Source organism: Acomys russatus, chromosome 17 (assembly GCF_903995435.1).
Source record: "Acomys russatus chromosome 17, mAcoRus1.1, whole genome shotgun sequence".
Taxonomy (NCBI): domain Eukaryota; kingdom Metazoa; phylum Chordata; class Mammalia; order Rodentia; family Muridae; genus Acomys; species Acomys russatus.
This window is the reverse complement of record NC_067153.1, coordinates 20,069,310-20,075,309: the sequence shown is the minus strand read 5'-3', so window position 1 is coordinate 20,075,309 and position 6,000 is coordinate 20,069,310.

Below are 6,000 nucleotides of genomic sequence, written 5' to 3'. Positions count from 1 at the left end.
CTGTCCTGGCTCAGAGGAGGAAGAGTTCTTAGGAAACAGGGCACCTTGCTCTTCCCAAAGAAAACCGGCTGAGCAAGTCTGATCCATGATTGGCCGGAAATGAGGTTGGGACTGTTGATCCACCTCCTGACAGACTTGCTGGGTGTTACCCACCTCCTCATGGACTTGCCCTGGTGTAACCATGGGGCTGTAGGTCTGCAACAGTAAGATTCCCTGCCTCTGTGTTAGTTTACCGCACTCAGTGCTATGACCTCACAGAAAGCAGCTCCAGGGAGGGAAGGTTTATTTTGGCTAAATCAAGTACAGAATTTAACTTCACAAATGAGTTAAGGGCCAAAATAGTAAGTAACCCACTAGAGAAAAAACGAAAGCAAGTTTACATTTTAAAATTTTGAAGCACACGAAATAATTTTGAGAATCCATTTAGTTACATGTTGATTAAGGAAAGTTTTTTGGTTTTGTTTTGTTTTTTTAAGATAAATGATTTTTAGTACCACCAATGACACAATGACAATGACTCTCGTACAAATAAGGACAGAAACAAATCACAGCACTATCTCTGAGTTGGTAGTAGTGTGTACCAAAATCACCTAAAAAGTTAATATAATGAGCTTTTAATTCCTCCTTTACAAACATGTCCTTAAAAAAAAAAACCTCCAAAACACTAACAAATATTTAGGTATAAATAATCATTAGGGCATAATTCAAAATACTAAAGAACTTCCTAGGTGTAGTGGTGGACACCTTTAATCCCAGCACTTGGAAACGCAGGTAGAAACAGGAAGAAGTCTTTTAAGTGTAAAGCCAATGTGGTCTCCACAGTGAGTTCCAGACCAGCCAGGGTTACACAGTGAACCCCAGTCTCAAAAACACTCACTTCTTCACATATACCCACACACTAAAGAAGAGGCGGGGACCTAAATGGTGAACACTATGAAATTTAAGTTGGCATAAATACTATGCTTTCATAGTCCACTTTCCAAAATAAGTTAAATCTAAAAAAGAAAACAGACATCCAGTAATAGATCCAATACTGTGGGCTTAACCAGGACTCAGTGAAGGTCAGACCTGCTTCTGTTTAACTATAGGAAATCTACCTCACTCTCATAAGACGGCAGAGAGCTTTATTTCACACTTAAAAAAAAAAATAAAAACAAAAACAACAAAACCCCAAAAAACAAAAACAAAAACCTCACTATCTTGTTGTTGAACCCAGTACAAACAGGTAAAGATGAAAAGAAAAAGAAATAGAACAGAAGACAAAGGCATCAACATTCCAAAGATGGAGGTACATAAATGGTATAAATGAAGAGCCCTCGGGAGGGTCAGGGACTGGGGTGCGGGGAGTTGCTTCCTCGCCATGGAGTAGTGAGGCCAGAGGTAACAGTGGTGGTGGGAAATGTGTGGATAGATCCTTTAGTTCTTAGACCCACCCACCCCCACTCTCCAATTCTAAAGCCAAGCAGCTCTCCTTGCCCACCTGGGAAAAGGCTTCCCTGTGAATTTGGTGAGAATTGTTACAATCCAGAGAGGTGGAGAAGGGGGGCTCAGATGGTTATTTCATAGCAGCTCTACCTTTCTAGGTGAGGCGAGCATCCTCATTGGGAAATCGTGGGGCAGTTTCTAGTACCCGAAATTTTGGAGAAGGATACTATCAACATGTCTTGTGGTGACACCCTCAGTAAAAGAGTTTAGTCTCTGGGACACAGAACAGGTTAGACAGTTTTAAAGAAAGGGTGGAAAGCCATACTTTTTAAGTTAGGGTCTAAGAAAGCAGGCATGTGCATTAATAGACGTCAGTAAATGCCGTATGGCAGAAGGATAATGAGTAAGAAGCCCCATGGTGTCAGAGAAAAGTAGGTGAAATCCATGAGGAAGGGGTCCATCCTCAATGGCCTCCAAGCCTGCTTAGATCTAACTACCTCACATTATCCTCTCAAGAAATGAGATCTGGCCAAGCATAATGGCACATATTTGTAATCCCAGCACTCAGAAGGCAGAGGCAGGAGGATCTCTGTGAGTTCGAGGCCAGCCTGGTATACAAAGCAAGTCCTGGCCTGCCAAAGCTACACAGAGAAACCCTGTCTCAGAAAGAAAAAAGAAATGAGACCCTAAGATTACCTAGGGGATAGATATTGAGTCAATCCGGCTGTTTCCAACTGTAATTGGGACTTAGGTTCTCCCTTACTTGACTCTCAGAACTTAAAGACTGACTCTGTTGTTGAAGAGACCACACACACTTAAGACACAAGAATTGGAGGAACTGAGCTGGAACATAGCTGTTCTCTGTCCATACTGTGCTACACTGTCTCTCACAGTAACTGAAGCCACCAAGGGAGAAAAGCAATCCGTAGTCCCACCCAACTGTACAGCCTACAAACTACACTAATGTCTGTCATGGCAATATATGCCCAAAAAGGTGCATTACTGGCATTTATAGCATTGGGGCAGCCAACAACTTTCTAATTGGATTTGAGGCCTGCTCAATGGGAGAGACTACCATGCCTGGCACTACCTGTAGCTGATGAGGTCATAGACCCCTAAAGAAAAACCTATAGCTGCCACTTTCCTAAACCAGTATTATTTCTAACTGTATTCTTAACACTTATCTTTTTACTCACAGATACGTATAGCTCTTGGCCATCACCAAAGAAACTTTCTTCAGCAGAGACTGTGGTGGTTTGAATGAACATGGCGCTCATGGGCTCATAGATTTGCGTGTTTTGTCCCTGGTTGATGAAGTGTTTGGGAAAGACTAGGAGTGTGGCCATGTTGAGCAGTTATGTCCTTTTGGAACAGCTGTGTCATTGGCAGTGGACTTTGAATGTTACATCAGGCCAAGTCTCCCCCCCCCCACCCCCACCCCCCGGCTCCCTTCCTTCTCCCTCCACACTCATTTAATAAACTCTACAACATAATATCTGGCATCTGGTACCTTATTATCTTATTGCCTTAAATCTCTTTATGTTATCATAAAATTGGTGGCCCTGTACGAAAAAGACTTTTCCATGACTATATTAAGATTAAGTCTGAGATCCTCTCTTCCAAAATTCATTGTAATTCTTCATTCATGCCCATCTGAACCTGTCGCTGCCCTCCCTTCAGATCTAGATTCCAAGCTGAGGTAAATTTCTGCTGTTCCAATCTCTCCCTGGCCCAGTACAGAATGCAGGTAATTCACTCTGCTGCATGGCTGAACCTCCCCCAACGGCTCTGTTCACGGGGAACCCTGGTGTGGACTAGCCCCACAGCTGCCACTACCGCCACCACTCTTCCTTGGTGGCATTTCAAGTCTGCCCACCGTTATAGTCGCTGTGTTGGTTGGAGTGGAAGAGGTGGAGCATTTGCCATCTGTGCCATCCATGTAACTGGCCACCATCTTTGTTAGGGACAACCACATGGTTAGCCTCTGTCTTTAAGGACAACCGGGTGACTAGTCGCCATCTTTGATAGGAGCAATCACATGGCTAGCTGCCATCTTTAAGGGCAATCACATGACTACCACCGGTTTCCAGTCACTGCCCTGGCCCCTCCCCTTCCCACAGCAGGTATGCTGGAGATTCAGTGGATATGCGCATACATGGCCCCTACTCTCTGAGCCCTGCCTGCTCAAAGGTGGGCCAGGGAAGGCCAGGGGTGGAGTTAAAACCTCTCCACAAGGTGACCAACTACTGACAGCTGTGCTAACTCAGTAAATTGTGGGCTCATATATAAAACTTAACCTCTATTTTTTTCCTTTTAGATTTAAAACAAACAAACAAAAAAAAACCAACAACATTTTCTTGTACCCTGGTTCTAACTGTTTCTCATTTCAAAGTTATAAAGGTCTGTTCAATTTAACAAGATAAATGCTGCTTCTCCCACAGGGGCTCCTGCAAGCTTCCTGGTCAACTGATCTTGTATAATGTTCTGCTGTACTGACATTCGTTTGTTTACAATGCTAAAACTTGATTGTTATGCTCTATCTTCATTCTCAAAGTCTAAAATCACCGCCTTAACACATGTTTATTTCTCATGTACTCTGGTGCCTCACATTTGACCATGTCCCCTGGAGGGGGAGACCTGGTGGCACTCAGAGGAAGGACAGCAGGTTACCAAGAAGAGACTTGATACCCTATGAGCATATACAGGGGGAGGTAATCCCCCTCAGGAATAGTCATAGGGGAGGGGAATAATGGGGAAAATGGGAGGGAGGGAAGAATGAGAGGATACAAGGGATGGGATAACCATTGAGATGTAACAAGAATAAATTAATAAAAAAAGAAAAAGAAAAAAAAAGACATGTTTAACCTAGAATTCTAAATGTGATGTTATTGATCATACAAAACACTGTTCTGCTATCTCTTTTGGCTGGTGCTTATGGTTTTAACATTCCAACTTACCAGGAATAAAACCTAAAGTCTTAATCTTTAAGTATTAAGATAAACTATAAACGAAGTTGCCTATTTAAATATTCCTAAGATAGACTAAACCTGCAGTCTTGCTGCCATCTTTATTAAAAGGCTGAGAATGTTTCCTGGATCTCCATATAGGAAGTGGTAAAAATAATTTTAAAATCTTTGAAACCCGAGAAGAGCTTTCCCAACAGGCTCAATTACAGCACACTATTCTCCAGAACTTAGCCATTGCCCCTGAAGAAAATAGAGGTTTGTAATGCCCCCCCCACCCCCGCCACTGGCGTCCAGACTGATCCAGCTCTGCCAGGGACCTGTTTCAGATGCAGCCAAAAAGGAGACACTGGTCTCACACCTGCTGCAGCCAGAATGAGACACCAATTCCACAGTCTATCCTGTTGACAAAATGGCCTGTGGATGTCAAAATGCTCACATGCAGGCTTGTCCTCGGTGCCCAGCCACTGGAGGTTCAACCAGCACAAGAGCATTAAACACTTCCAGCCTTCAAGTTCCTTGACCTGGTGGAGTACAAATGGCTCAGCAGTCTTGCCAAACCCAGGGTATCACTATAGGTCTGTTTTAACCTCATACTTGGCTTACATAGTCACATGGCTAACTTCTGTCATGGACGCTTCAGATCCCTTCCCAGCCCTCTTCATATGCAGGAGACCAAACTTTAACTGTCAGGTCTAAATACAGTCTATCTTGTTACCATTCTTTTAGCTAAAGGACAGTGACTGCTTACAGCAATTTCACCTATCAAAAGTTTAAATTTAAAAAGAGAGCTTCCAAAAAGATATTTTATAAATGTTAAAAGATCTAAAATAAAAATAAAAAATTTTTAAAAAAAAAGGTCTAATAAGGTATTTTACAAATGTTGGTCACTGATCAGTGCTGACAGGTTAATGAGCACTCTGTACCTGTCTTTTGAGTCACTATCCATTTGGGGGGATGCCCTAACAGGTTACTGACTCCACCTCCCCATGGAAAATGTCCAGACACTTCTTCCTCTTAGCATGCCTTTGGGATGTCTTTTAGAGAATCTCAAATCCCTATGCCCACATTAAGGGCTTCTAAGCTTACACGCCTCAGCAACCAAACTTGGACAGATCCAAAACTAAACCATTTTAATTATTGCCAACAATTGGGTAAAATGGAAGGAAGTTCCCCATGTTCAAACCTTTTCTTTGCTCTCCCAAATTTTTCAGACATTGTCAACATTGTCTCTTTCCTTATTTTCAAGCCTTTTCTCTTTGCTCTCCCAAGAGCTTCAAGTGTATACCTAAAGAGAATATTCCCCCTAACCTACTAACTTTGTATTTTGCCCACATATCTATTCCAGTATCCTGCCAGACTGCCTATATCTGGGATATCATCAAAGCAGATACCCACAAGTGCTCCAGTCTAACCTCACAGATCCTGCCAGCTGGACCTGCATTGTTCCTCCTCGCTGCAGATATTCTCAGACCCTGGACAGCAAAAGCTACAGCCTCCTCTTCCGGAACCTGGCCAACATTTCAGCTTTTTAAACCCCCTATCACCACCCTACTGTCAGCAGGAAGTAGTTGAGATGATTACTTTGCCCCTTATCCATTTGCAAAAGGCT